Source organism: Carcharhinus amblyrhynchos, chromosome 8 (genome assembly GCF_965287045.1).
Source record: "Carcharhinus amblyrhynchos chromosome 8, sCarAmb.v2.hapA, whole genome shotgun sequence".
Taxonomy (NCBI): domain Eukaryota; kingdom Metazoa; phylum Chordata; class Chondrichthyes; order Carcharhiniformes; family Carcharhinidae; genus Carcharhinus; species Carcharhinus amblyrhynchos.
In genome coordinates, this window is record NC_137331.1 from 95,658,393 (window position 1) to 95,673,852 (window position 15,460).

The window sequence follows — 15,460 nt, forward strand, 5'->3', positions numbered from 1 at the left end:
ATTTTCTGACTTCATGTGATGAAGTCATGATGTGGGTATGCCAGCGTTGGACTGGCGTAAACACAGTAAAAAGTCTGACAACACCAGGTTTTAGTCCAACCTATTTATTTGATAATATACTCGCAAGCTTTCGGGGTTAGCCCCTTCGTCAGGTGAACTCTCCATTCACCTGACGAAGGGGCTAACCCCGAAAGCTTGCGAGTATATTATCAAATAAATAGGTTGGACTAAAACCTGGTGTTGTCAGACTTTTTACTGTGTTCATGTGATGAAGCCAGTGATCCATTCCTTGGCATTGTTTCTCTGTCGTAAATATCGTAATCAATTGGCAGAAGTTATAACCATGCCCGATCCCTGCTCTTACACAGTAAACTTACACCTTCGAGCAAGTCTTGTCATATAGTAAATGGTGGGCAGATCCCTGTCAGGTTTTTCATCTGAACTGTACAGTTCCAGATAAGAATAAATTGTTCCCTAATTTTCTGTGTGTCCTTTAACAGGCAGAGGCTGAAACTGAGAGTGAAAAAGACAAGCAGTGCCTGCAAAAACAAGAATTAATCACACCCTTTTATTTGGTGTACACTGTACACGTACAGGAATTGTCACAGATACACAGAAGTTATTCAGAATGAGGTGAAAGCAACTCATCCTCTTTTCTTTGTTGGGCACTGTAGATATAAAGGAGGCTGCCACTGAAACACACACAGGGGTGTCAGATGGGTGATTTGGTCCCTCTTGGTCAGTATATACTCCAGCATGGTGGCACAGTGGTTATCATTGCTCTCTCACAATGCCAGGGACCCGGGTTCGAGTCCCGGCTTGGGTCACTGTCAGTGTGAAGTTTGCATGTTCTCCCCGTGTCTGCGTGAATTTTCTCTGGTTTCCTCCCACAGTCTGAATGACATGGTGCTTAGGTGCATTGGCTATACTAATTTCTCCCTCAGTGTGCCCGAAAAGGCGCTGGAGGGGACTTTCACAGTGGCTTCATTGCAGTGTTAATGTCAGCCTGCTTGTGACACTAACAAGTAAACTTTAACTTAAACAGTGAAGGTGGCAGAGACAGATGAGGGATATGTGCAGTAAGAGGTAGAAGTAAATCATCCCCTTTTACCTGGAATGAGTTGTGGTGTATGAGCTGCTACTGAGGAAATATGACTATTAAGAAATGAGTAAGTTGACAGACAGGAAGCTTTTTTGAAACAGTGGAAAAAGACTGACTTTTGCTTGTCAGTTCTCTCCACAACAGTGACTCTCATTAAAATCTTCCACACTGACAAGAAACTGAATTTCTTTAGAAACCTTGAAAAATAATTTGTCAGAATCTATTAATTTTGAGTGTGGTTATTACCTCTGACCATTGATCTTTGAAATTCTTAGCCAGAACACAGTTTTCTCCATCATAGTAACTCTCATTAAAAGTTTCTAAACTATCAAGAAGCTGCTGCAGATTTCTTTTTAGAATCCTGCAAAAATCCATTTGCTGCATACATGGTTATTGTCATTGACCTCTGTCCTTTGGCTTTGCCATGTCAGGTATCATTTTTCACTCAAGGTTCCCTGTTCAGCTATCTGAATCACCTCAATGAAAAACAACATTTTAAAATAAGCATCTATAGGGACCCTTCATTGCTGTGAAGTTAGATTACAATCAGATATTCTCTACCAACTCAAACATTTCCCTTCAATTGTCACTGGCACCTCTTGACCCCAGTCCCTCTAAGTTTTCTATCAGTGCCTGGCAATACACGAGGAAAATTCTGGAAACAGATAGCTTTGCAATAACAGTGTTTGCGAAATTATTCCAAATAGGGACTTTTTAAAATCCCACGATGTGGTGTGAATTGCAAAGCTGAGATTTCTTGCTCTGTTTCGTTGCTTTAAATGTTGCAGCTTGATCGAGCTCAATGACTGGTGAAGCTAGTTCGGAGGACAATTAAGAGTCAACCACAGTTCTGTGGGGCTGGAATCATGTGTAGGTCAAGTCCCATAAGCAAGGCATGTTTCCTTCTTAACAGCATTGTGGGTCAACCCGCAACGCATGGACTGAAGTGTTTCAAGAAGGCAGTTCGCCACCACTTTCTCAAGGGCAACTACGGATGGGCAATAAATGCTGGTGTAGACAGCAACGCCCATGTTCCACGGTTGAATTAAAAAAAAACCTCAGTGACCCGTTAGATTTTTATGACAATCCCAATAGCTCGATGGTCATACTAGATTGATACCCAATTTTTATTTCCATATTTTAACAAAACTCAACCTAGATTTTTCAAATACATCTTTATTAATGTTGTGACCATCCCCAGATGAGCTGCCCCAAATTTGTTATCACAGATGAGGTGGGATGAAATTTCTCCCTTTCTTTATTCAGCCTCCATGGTTGGTTGCAATAAGATTAATTTAAAAAAGGATCCTTCTCTTGCAACACCTTTTTCCAGCCCAATTTATTAATGTTTTCAAAGGAGCCAATTTAACCAGGCTTTCTTGATTTAAGAAAGATGAGTTTATTAGCTACTAAATGTGAGAAGAATGAGAAAGCACATGCATTTACATTCACACAGATTACAAATGAGAATTGAGTCCAAAAGTAAGTGAAAAAAAAACAATCTCCAATTTGTTTGTGAAGAGTAGATGGTGGATGTTGCAGTTATTGCAATTCGTGATTCCAGTAGCGCTGACTTCAGCAGGTGAATAGTCAGTTTCGCGATTCCGGCGTTCTGCAGTTTAGCAGATAAGCTGCCCAACTTCCTTTTCACTATGGCTCTGCTGACTTGGCTTGCTTCAGCAATTGAATGAGAGAGTTACCTACAAAATTTCTTGCAGGAGTTTGCTGCTGTCTTCCCTCATGTTCCACACACTGACACATGCAGCACTAGCCGACACATACCTGGTTTTGCCAGGTATGGCTTTTACCCCTTAAGTCTTTGTATAATCCTGGAAAGCAGAAACTCACAAACTAGTCTGGGATATTGCCAACAGGATATCATTCCTGCTGATCATCAGCTCCCATTATCTCCATAGGAGATAGAAGTTTCTTTCTGTAGAGTCTTCAAGTTTTTGATTGATCCTTGTTTGGAAATTGGGTGTGATTCCATTTTAAAGTTGATTTATTAGTGTCACAAGTAAGCTTACATTAACACTGCAATGAAGTTACTATGAAAACCCCACACTCCAGTGCCTGTTTGGGTACACCGAGGGAGAATTTAGCATGGCCAATGCACCTAACCACTACGTCATTCAGACTGTGGGAGGAAACTGGAGCACACAGAGGAAACCCACACAAACTCCACACAGACAGTCGCCCAAGCCGGAATCAAACCCGGGTCCCTATTGCCGTGAAGCAGCAGTGCTAACCACTGTGCCAGTGTGCCGTCCCTGTCTCTATCCTAGTATTACTCATCAGTAATTCAGCCAGTGACTGAATTATCACCTTCATCCATCTTCGGTTTGTATGCCCATTTTTAAAACCACAGGTCTTATTTAAAAGTTCAGTGTATCCGTATGCAATTGTATTATCATGACAATTGTCAAGGCCTCCAGGTGGTTATTCCAATAAATTGTTATGTCATTTTTAGACCCTAAAATCTCAAGATCCTCATTTTAAAAGTGGGCCCTGGAATGTGGAAATATTGCTCATTGAGTCTTGACACGGTGATTAGCACGGCTGCTTCATAGCATCGGGGACCCAGGTTCAATTCCTGGCTCGGGTCACTGTCTGTCCGGAACCTGCACCTTCTCCCCACGTCTGCGTGCATTTTCTCTGGGTGCTCCGATTTCCTCCCACAACATGAAGGAAATGCTAGTTAGGTGCATTGGCCACGCAAAATTCTCCCTCAGTGTATCCGAATAGGCGCTGGAGTGTGGTGATTAGGGGATTTTCACAGTAACCTCATTGCTGTGTTAATGTAAGCCTACTTGTGACACTATTAAATAAGCTAATTTTGTTTGTCCTGATCTTGAATGCGATTTTACTTTAAAAATATTGGGTAACAGTGAGTGATGACTTAGCTCAGAAAGTTATGTTTGGTTTGACTGTAGATAATATTACACAATGCAACTTCAACTCATATCAGTACCAGCAACTTACCCAAAGATTGCTTCACAATGAACCATAAGAGCTGGCATTTCTAATAAATTTCAAGCATGTTACACTTTACAAGATGTTTCTCAGGTTTTTAAATGGAGAAAATCCATGCCTTATACAAGTGGATTCTTAAAACATTTCCCAATGAGTTTTGTGATGAACAGGAGAGGATGTTAACAATGAGGTCCAGGTTTTCACCATGGTGAAAATGTTGGATGTGCCTGGAAATTCCAAGTCCTGCCCCCTAATACATATTTCCTTTCCTCGCGGGAGTGGGACTGGAGTCAGGCTGGAATTTCCAGTCAATGGCAGCCACTTGCACCAAGAGCTGCTAACCATTCAGAGGGTTTGCCCCTCAGCAGTATTCCCAGTGGTCCTGGGACTGATGGCCACTGCTGCGATGGCCCCCAGAAGCTGAGTGGGAGCAGGCTGTCCTCCCCACCAGAACAAAGAATAATGCTGCACAGGAACAGGCTGTTCGGCACCCCCCCCCCCCCCCCCCCCAAGTCATGTTTACCTATCTAAACCAACCACTTATATCCCTTTATTCCCCATTTGTTCATATGCCTATGAAGATAAGCCTTGAATGTGGCTAATGTAACTCAACCACCTCACCTGGCAGTACGTTCCAGGCCCCCACCACCCTCAGTGTAAAATACTTCCCCCGCACACCTCCACTGAATCTTTCCCCCCATTGAACTTGTGCCCCCTTGTAATTGTCATTTCTGCCCTGGGGAAAAAGCTTCCAACTGTTCACCCCATCTATACCGCTCATAATTTTATAAACTTCTATCAGGTCGCCCCTCAGCCTTTGTTTTTCCAGGAAGAACAACCCCAGTTTATTCAATCTCTCCTCATGACTCATACCCTCTATACCAGGCAACATACTGATAAACCTTTTCTGCACTCCCTCCAAAGCCTTCACATCCAGTAAGTGCGGTCTGGGGATTCTAGGGCCTGCCTGACAAAGGTGGAATAAGGGCTGGTGAGGATGGGGTGGGGGGGGGGGGGGTAGTGATTTGGGGGAGTTTGCTGCAGGGTTGGCCATTCTGCGTCATGGAGTCCCTTATTAGAAACCCTCAGCAAAGTCTCCTGTAGAAACACAAGCAAATCAGCCATGATCTTAATGGATGGTGGAGCATACCTGAGGGGCTGAGTGGGCTACTTCTGCTCCTATTTTGTAAGTTTGGACATGTATGATTCACCAGTTGATGTTTCCATGTGAAAGAAGGCCCACCAGCAGCTGTTAAAATGGCAGCAGTGGTGGGAAGAGATCCTCATGTGGTCGCTAGAGTTGCTTATTTGGCCTCAGAGTGGGAGGGCCATGTTCAACCTTCCCGGTCACTGTAAAATTCTGTGGTGACTGGAAGATGATGGGCAGTCCACCCGTCTTATCTCGTCTTTTTCATTGCACCCTCACATCTCACAGTTTGTCCCAAGAAAACTCCGAGCCCATGGGTGGGCCCTATTAATAATTAGGATCCTGAGTGGCTCCTAGTAACAGTGAAGATCTTACTGGGCCCTATGGACAAGATTCAGGATGGTCATTATTAGCACTGAATCTTCTGGGTGATCCCAATAAACAGTGAAGGTCATGGATGATTCCTAACAGCCAAGGCTGGTGGATTGCTTATATTAGCAGTGTGGAGCCTGGAGGTTCGATTTTGAATCTGTGTTGCGTTGGCTAACTGAGGCCAGACAGTGTTCGGTTTGCTGCAATTGGTCTCAGCACATTTGTGCTAGGCAGACAGCAGTGAAGACTTGATAAAAGGAGGAAATTGGCCAGATTCCCGTTCTAGGTTGTCATCCAGTGCCCCTTGCTTGAAAGGTCACATGACGTCCAGCAATAATTGAGGGATGCTTAATGTTCTTGGTGAGCTGTTTCATGTCTAGTGAAGAAGTGTTAGTCAGGCAATGTGCCTTCAACATGAAAAATGGTTATTTGGCAGAGGCTGGCAAAGTGCCTTAAAGGACCAAGCACTACAATGCAGCTGACAGGTGCTCACAAGCTACTGTCGTCAGGCTTTAACCTTTGGCTTAATGACTCATAACAAATTCTCTGACAAGAGTCAGCAGTCCTTCAACAACACAATGAAATGGATCTAACGTAGAGAACCAGCTACACAGTGGCATCAGAACTAAATGCAATGGGAAGGCACTGGATTCAATTTTGTGTCTTCCTGTACCAGTCATTGTTACACAGACTGGGCAACAGCATGAAAAAGCAAGCATTCAGACATTTTCTTGAGTCTTATTTAGTGCAATGGGTTCTTAAGCATTGGGTTTAAATGAGTATAGTGTCTATGGGTATGATGGTGGATATGGTATCTATGATAAGATCACTGGAGTTGTAGTCCAGCGATCTGAACAAATTGCTCAGAGTGAGTATGAATGTGTGTTCAAATCCCACTAAAACATTGAGAATTTGAATTCAGTTGAAAAGATTGGGTATAGAAAGCTGTAACAGTAAAAGTGACCATGAAGCTGTCAGATTGTTAACTGGTCCACTAATTCATTTTTGGGAGGAACTTTGTGTTTCAAAATCAAACCTTCAGGATTTCACAGTAATAAGGATTCACTGAACCTTCACTGTTTATGTAATCAATTCCAAAGGGCCTCAATTTTATAAGGCTAACCACTTACAGCAGCCTTCACTGTCATTAGGACAAACTCCATAGTCTTTACTATTAATAGTGCTAGCCCAGAACCTTCACTGCTCATAGAGCTCACCCAGAAGCTTCACTATTAATGGAAGCCATAAGATCAGAAGAAATGGTATCAGGAAGAGGCCATCCAGTCCTTTGAGCCTCCACCACCATTCAGTCAGAGCATGGCTGATCTGATTGTGACTTCACTTCCTTCCACTTTCCTGCCTGCTCCTGTAACTCTTGACTCTCATGTAGATCAACAATCTGTCTAATTCAACTTTGAATATCTTCAATGATCCAGCAGGGATTGCTCTCTGGGCAAGGGAATTCCACAGGCTAATCATCCAGAGTCTTCACTGTGAAAATGCCAACTGAATCTTCACTCTTAATAGATCGCAATACAACCTTCCCCAAATCTCCACAGTTAATAGGCCCACCCAGGGTCTTCATTATCTATAAGAATCATCAGGAAATCTGGTCTGGCTTATAATGTGACTCCAGTACCAGTGTCTTGACTCCTAATGTAGCTCTGAAATATGAAGTTTTTTAGTTGTATAAGCTGTTACCAGTTATGAAATGTATAAAATCATGGGAAAATCTTTAAACATTTGGTATTGAACTTGGTGAATGAGGCTGCCAGTAAGGACAGGGTTAATGTTGAGTGGGACTTTATTTCAGTTTGAACTCAGGGTGTGATCGAAGTGCTGCAGTGTTCACTGTCCTTAGACAAATAGCAATGCAGAAAACAACTTATATTTCTTTACAGATGGAGAAGAAATGCAAGTTGTTGTTGGTACCTGGACCCGGACCTGCATTTTCATCATTGAAGTGGAAGTGTGGGGCATCGGGTGAATTCCTGACTTGGCTCTTCTCCCTCAGGAAAAAGTGTGGGCCGGGTGTGGGATGGAGTTGGGCCAGCTGGCCTGGGAAGAAGGGCAGCAGAAGTGGCAGGGGCTGCTGGGGATGGAGATGAGCAGTGTAAAGGCCCGCCTCAGTTCCCTGGTTAAAATAAAAACACAAAGATCCTCCAGCACTCATTCCCTTGTCCCCAAACACTCTCCATGCCAAGGGTAAATTATGAGGTGTGGCTGAGTGCCAAGGCAGCTATTGGACTACTAGAACGCCTGCTCTCCAGGTCAAACATTGTTTGATTGATAGCTGATGCTCACTAATCTCTGTCAATATCACAGTGTTGGTTACACAAATTAGATGGCTTCATGGATTTGTGGTTTTTTGAGACTTCGAAGGGCTTGTATTTGCTTCTAGGGGAGACTTTTTTCAAACATAGGAGAAAGTTATCAATGAATTACTTCTTTTCAAAGCTTTTTTTATAGATGTCACCATCCATTATAAGGTTAATTGGTTCTAGAAAGTGTAATAAGACTGGTGTATATAGGGTTAATGTGGAATTAAGTAGTGCATTGCCCACACAGTCATGTAAGAAGGCACATATCCCAGATTCAGGGTTAGTCTAGATGTGTAAAAACCCAGATTAGCATCAGCTGCGTACCTATACTCTATGTTTGCATATTGTTTTGAGTTTTTAATAAAGACTTGCTATTAATATACTCAAAACAGTGAGACTTAATCCATAGTGTCTGAAGCAGAATTTTTCACACTGTGTCAATGGTCATGGAGGTACCCTAGCTTGGCAAAGGGGCATGAGAGGACATATGGGGTGGGTTAAATGGGCAGAGCATGTCATAGAAGGCATGAGGGGATCCTTTTGAACTTATGTTCTAAAAGGTCCATTTATGCTAGTTGGAGTTCACAGCTCCTCCAAGGGACCGTGAACCATGATTCATTAAAAATCTGTCCTGATTCCATGTAAATTGCAGAGGAGTAGGAGATGCCTTCCTTTGCAATGGAACCAGCCAGGTTTAGAATGCCTTAAAAGAGTTTTTGATAGGGTACATCCTTTAAAAACACCCCTGAAAATCAGGCAGCGCAGGAATGGGGTCAGGAATCCCAACTCAGTGAAAATGCAGACCATAGTTTTCAATCACAGATATGTACATCCAATCATATAGACCAGCCTGGTATGGATATGATAGATCACACATAGAGATGGTTCCTGATGTCCTGAGCCAAGAATAATCCCAAAACAAAGAGCACCAAAAAGAATAGATCAATTGGTTATTCACCCCATTCTTGTTTGTAAGATCTTGCATTTTGCAAAATGGTTGTCCCATTTGCCTACACAATGGCATTCATTGCACTTTGAAATAAATTCATTAGCTGGAAATTCCCGGCATTTCATGCTGGCGAAATTCTCTTGGAATACTGCGTCCAGTTGGGGTCACCACACTACCAGAAGGAAGTGGATGCTTTGGAGAGAATGCAGAAAAGGTTTACCAGGATGTTGCCTGGTATGGAGGGTATTAGCTATGAGGTGGGATTGAGTAAACTAGGTGTTTTCCTGGGAAGACGGAGGTTGAGGGGTGACCTAATAGAAGTTTATAAAATTATGAAGGGCATAGATAGGGTGAACTGTTGGGAGCTTTTTCCCAGGTCAGAAATGACAAACACAAGGGGTCACAAGTTCAAGATAAGGGGGGCAAAGTTCAATACAGATATGCAGGAGACGTTTTTTACATAGGGGTGTTGGGGGCCTGGAATGGACTACCAAGTAAGGTGGTTGAGGCAGACACGCTAGGATCATTTAAGACTTATCTAGATAGCCACATGAACAGACTGGGAATAGAGGGATACAAATGGATGGTCTGAATAGGAACACATGATCGGTGCAGGCTTGGAGGGCTGAAGACCTGTTCTTGTGCTGTATTGTTCTTTGTTCTTTGTAGCCCTGGAGATTTCATCACATGATGCCCCCCCCTCCCGATCTCTAGCCATTATTTGGCCAACACATCCATCCTTATGACACACTGCCATCCTACACCAATTGGAGAATAAAACAGACTCAATTGGATGATCCTTGATTGTCAGTTGAACATCATATCCTCCCCCAACCACTATTTTCAATATTTCTAGTATCTGTTAAATCGAATTGTTCAAAGAAAATGGCCATAAAAAGCCCCCAATGTTTTTTTAATGTCCCAGTTCTCCAGCTGTGTCCTTCAGCCCAGTGATCTTCAATTCCTGGGGACTCCAGGTCAATCCAGGGGGGCTCCGAATCCTGATAACTGACGTCAGGCCACCAGAAATAGATTCCACCTTCCACATTCCTAAGTCCTTCAGCACAAAAACCTCTTTAAAAACACACTTTGCCAGGGACAGTAACCCAGCTGACGGAGTTCGAAAGTAGCACAACCTACCCAGCTCGTGCAAACATATTCAAACATATAGTCAAATGTCAGCTGGGGAGGAGAATCTGAATTTACAATACCTCAGGTTGAAGTTTTGCTTGGATTGCTGGTGTCAAGCAGTCATGGCAGGAATTAAAAGTTTCACATGAATGCAGCATAGTGCCTATGTGTGTGTGTGTGTGTGTGTGTGTGAGTGGGAGATAAGACAAACACAGGAAACAGCGGCTTTTTCTCTCTGACAGCAGAGTAATGGTGACTTTTAACCATTGGAATATCTCTGCTGCCTTGCTGCAGCAATAATAATGTTTATTAAACTCTTGGTCTCTGAGAATTTCCTGTGCATTCTTACCTGGAATCTTGTTGGGAAAGAGGATAGCCTGTTTATGTGCTGACTGATTTTACTTTCTATTGCAGGATGAGCGGGACTAATTGGACTGATAGGTTAAACACTATCTCCTGAAAACAGTACATCCTTCCCTTTTTCTGTCTCATCTCCTTTGTGCAGTCTCCAACATGTAGACCATTAAAACCAAAATTGTGTCATCTATCCACCGTTCACTATTGTACCGTTCCTCCTCCTGTTGTTCATATTTAATAACATAATTAAATATTTTACGATTACTCATATACAGCATAGAAAATCAATTGGCAAATGCGTTGTCCCCTTTGGGAATTGAGCCAAATAAGAAAGGGAGGCTTTGATGTTGATACTTGGCCCATGGCAATTTTGGGGGAGGCACAGAGGTCATGGTATTGTAACTGGGTTAGCAATCCAGGGACCCAGGATAATTGTCTGGGAACCTGGGTTCGAATTCCACCATGGCAGATGGTGACATTTTAATTCAATGAAAATCTGGAATTAAGAATCCACTGATGACGATGAAACCATTGTTGATGGTCAGAAAAATCCATCTGGTTCACTGAAACCAAAGGAGAAAATGCTGGAAAATCTCAGCAGGTCTGCCAGCATCCGTAAGGAGAGAAACGAGCTGATGTTTTGAGTCCAGATAACTCTTTGTCAAAGCTGGTCATCCAGACTCGAAACACCAGCTCTTTTTTCTCCTTACGGATGCTGTCAGACCTGCTGAGATTTTCCAGCATTTTCTCTTTTGGTTTCAGATTCCAGCATCCCGAGTAATTTGTTTTTATCCATCTGGTTCATTCAGTGCCGGATTTAGACTTGGTGAGGCCCCTAAGCTATATAAAGCTTGGAGGCCCCTTGTTAAAAAGTTAAACCAAAAGGTCTCACAAAAGTGCACACGAAAACAGGACCTTGGCTCGCCACAAAAAAATTGAAAACATTATTATCGCTTTTAATTATTTAATAGCAAAGGTATTTAAAGTGAAAAATACAAATTATTTTCAAATTAATGCATTTACTGATTACATATTTATCATTTGGCTGGATCTCTCTCATTGATTATAATATAGTATACCCTGGAAATAATACTTAAATGTAATTTTAAAAATAATTTTAAGATACATTAATATACATATATATATATATAAAATGCTGACAAGATAAGTAATCAGGATCACTTTTATTAATATAAGTAATAATGAAATTGTTTGCAAAATTGACTCTGCATCGCTCACATTTGTTTGCATCAGTTCCAGTGTTTTCCTCAGCTGAGATCCCAGACTCTGTTGTCTCAGTAACAGAGGCACTAGGCTGTGGTTGTTTTGGACTTTGCTGGTCACCTTAGGTTTGTGGATCCTTATCTGTTTCTGGAGTAAAGTAACTGTCAACTTTTGCTAATTTTTTGAGTTGCTCTTCAAGCTGTTGCTTTCTTTTTCTTTCCTGATATCCGCTTTTCATTGTAAACCTTCTGAAATTTTGTGAGTCCCCTGAGGATTGTGAGGCCCTAAGCCACAGCTTGTTTAGTTTATGCCTAAATCCAGCACTGAATGTCCTTACCTGGTCCAGCCTACATGTGACTCTGGATGCACAGCAACATTTTTTGACTTTTAAATGCCCTCTGGAATGGGCGGTGATAAATGAATGAAAAAAGCTTCACCTCAGTCAAAAGTAAAGGCATACAACAATTGACCTCAGCTGCTGTGGGCTGAAAGGGGAATCTCCACCTCCCAAAATGTTTAGCAAACTCGTTACAACTGACTGCAGTGATAGCGGGGGCAGAAAGGTCAAGATTCACCCGTGATGCCCACTGCAGTGGAATAGCTTCTCAAAACTCATCTTCAACTGTGCCATCTGCACCACAAATCTGGTTTAATATCTAACTTGGATTTAGCTGGTGGTCATCAGACGCCACACAAATTCTGCACTGGTGTTAAATATAAACATTGAAACTACCTTATATTTAGCTGATCTTTCTCTAGCTATGACTATAACCCTACATTCTGCACTCTCTCCTTTTCCTCTCCCCGATGTACTATATGAACGGTATGCTTTGTATATCCCGCAAGAAACAATACTTTTCATTGTATCCCAGTACATGTGACAATAATAAGTCAAATCAAATCAAAAGTGTGAAATCAATGTACATAGATGGGACAAGAAATGAGAGACTGGAGCTATTGGTGAAGATTGAACTGGCTGGGGCTTCTTTCTTTAGAAAAGACAAGTTGTGGAGGTCCTTATAATTGTGAATGGATTAGACAGAGCAAATTTTGAAGGAATGTTTCCACTTTGTGGGAAAATCCAAAATCAGAGACCAAATAAACATAGGAAAGTTTAATTTTGATAATCATTTACAATTAATTTGAAGTTCAGTTATGGGCATTAATAAAATTAATTAAAAAGTCAGCATGGTGGCACAGTTCTTAGCACTATTACCTCAAAGCGCCAAGGACCGGGTTCGATTCCAGTCTTGGGTGATGTCTGTGTGGAGTTTGCACATTCTCTCCATGTCTGCATGGGTTTCCTCTGGCTGCTCCGGTTTCCTCCTACAGTCCAAAGATGTGTGGGTTAGGTGGATTGGCCATGGTAAATTGCCCCTTAGTGTCCAAAAATATGCAGATTATGTAGTTTGGCTGTGCTAAATTGCTCCTTAGTGTCCCAGGATTAGAAGGATTAGCAGGGCAAGTGTGTGGGGTTACGAGAATGGTGCGGGCCTGGGTAAGATGCTCTGTTGGAGAGTTGGTGCACACTTGGTGGGCCGGATGGCCTCCCTTCTACATCGTAGGGATTCTATGATTCTAAATAATCAAAAATATGTCAATCCAATACTATTTTAAGTTGAATTCTGGGACAGTAGCTCATCACTTGACTTGGTCTGAGCCTCATACTCAAGTTTGACAAGGAAGTAAAAGCATATGGGGTCAATAAGTCAGAGATGCAAGAGGTTAAGGTTGAACAGTATGGAATCATCCACCTCCCTAGCAATTACCAGCTCTGTTCTCTGTATTGAAAGTCCTATTGTGCAAAAAATAACAAGTGTTAAAACATTCCGCCTTGTGCACTAAATTAGTGTAGTTTAACTTGTGATATTTAAAAGAAGTCATTTTCTTTCACAGTATGTGGCTCTCTTTGATTTGTAAATTTAGAATTAAAGTTCTATAATTAGCTTTTGCAACTCTGTAGTTCTTTTAAATTTTAATATCTATCAGTTGAATGTGCTGTGTTATATTTAGTGCACCAATCACTTTCAAGCATTGATTTTATATGTATTTTGTGTAGGCTTTGTGTCATTTCTATAACTTGTTTTGTAAAACTATTCTGCATTTTTAATTGACATGCCAACCGGTGACAGACAGAACAAAAAGAGGCCTTGGCAAAGCAGTTCAGTCAACTAAAAACATTGATAAGTGGCTGTCTAATACTTGCGGATCAATTTGACACCCAGACTGATAAATCCATTTTCCCAGACATCTTAGGCATGATTTTCCTAAAATAGAATCATAGAACCCTACGGTACAGAAAGAGGCCCTTCGGCCCATCGAGTCTGCACCAAACACAATCCCACCCAGGCCCTACCCCCATATCCCTACATATTATACCCACTCATCCCTCTAACCTACGCATCCCTGGACACTAAGGGGCAATTTCTTAGCATGGCCAATCAACCTAACCCGCACATCTTTGGACTGTGGGAGGAAACCAGAGTACTCGGAGGAAACCCACGCAGACATGAGGAGAATGTGCAAATTCCACACAAACAGTGACCCGAACCCAGGACCCTGGAGCTGTGAAGCAGCAGTGCTAACCACTGTGCTACTGTGCTGCCCAAAATAAATCTAAGTGCCCAACAGTTTCCCCCCTGTTTTTTGGGTGAGCTGAGTAAAATGAATTTATGGCACTCTGTGCTTAGGGGACCATTGGGTATGTGCCAATCTCCCAACATACTGGGAGATCAGTTGATATGCAATCCCCACCGCATGTTAACTATCTCTGATTGCTGCACCACCCCCCCCCCAACCCGATTACCAACGTCCCTAGTGCCGGTCTTGACCTTCCCTCCTGGACATCGTTGGTTTAGATGACCCCTCCCCCAATCACCTACTCCACATTGGCAAGCTTCCAAGTCCTCAATGCAGAGCTCCCCCGTTCCCTCCCTTCCTATGTACCCCCTTCTGGCTCCACCCTTGTATGGTCTTGCTTCCCAACCCCCCCGCCTCTTACATCGTGCCCCCTTGGCATTGTCCCCACTGCCCACTGGGCACTGCCAGTATGCTAGGCAGGTGATGCCAGGATGCCCGATGGACAATGTCAGGGTGCCAGGTTGGCACTGCCCAAGGGCCACTGGCCTCCTGCCGCGCCCCCCCCCCCCCCCCGAATTCCCCAGGGGGCCTAAATAACCTTTGGCCCCATCAGCGAGGACATCATGTCAGGGCCCCATTGCTGGGAACCATCTGTGATCTTTACTCAGACAGTGGTTGGAGGTATGGAATGGACTGCCTGCTGTGATAGTGGAGTCGGACACTTCAGGAACTTTCAAGTGGTTATTGGCTCGGCACATGGAGCACTCCAGAATGATAGGGAGTGGGATAGCTTGATCTTGGTTTCGGACAAAGCTCGGCATAACATCGAGGGCCGAAGGGCCTGTACTGTGCTGTACTGTTCTATGTTCTATGATCCATGTACTTGTGGACCTCCACCAGCAAGGTCAGAAATCCAAGTGAGCCTGGACAATACTGTCCGGAGCTCGCTAAAAGAATTTAAATCAGGAAATGAATATTTAAATCAGCCTTGCACCATTCACACCACAAAAAAAGGCCAGATATCAGTCGTGATTCCTCCAGCCGACATTTCCTGCTCCTACTACACTGCTTGGCCAGCATAGCAGAGCGGGAAAATTGTGCCCCACATGTTGAAATTAGATGTCACATGCTGTCTTGTTGCCAAAAGAAAGCAGACACCAAAACCATTCTCACTTATTATATTCCATACATATCCTGTTTAGCTTTCTAGTACTACCACTTTGTAATCTTTATTCATTTTAAGTTTATAAGCAACTTAACCACTCTATCCTTGTTTTAAAAGTAACTCATTCCATGTGACCACA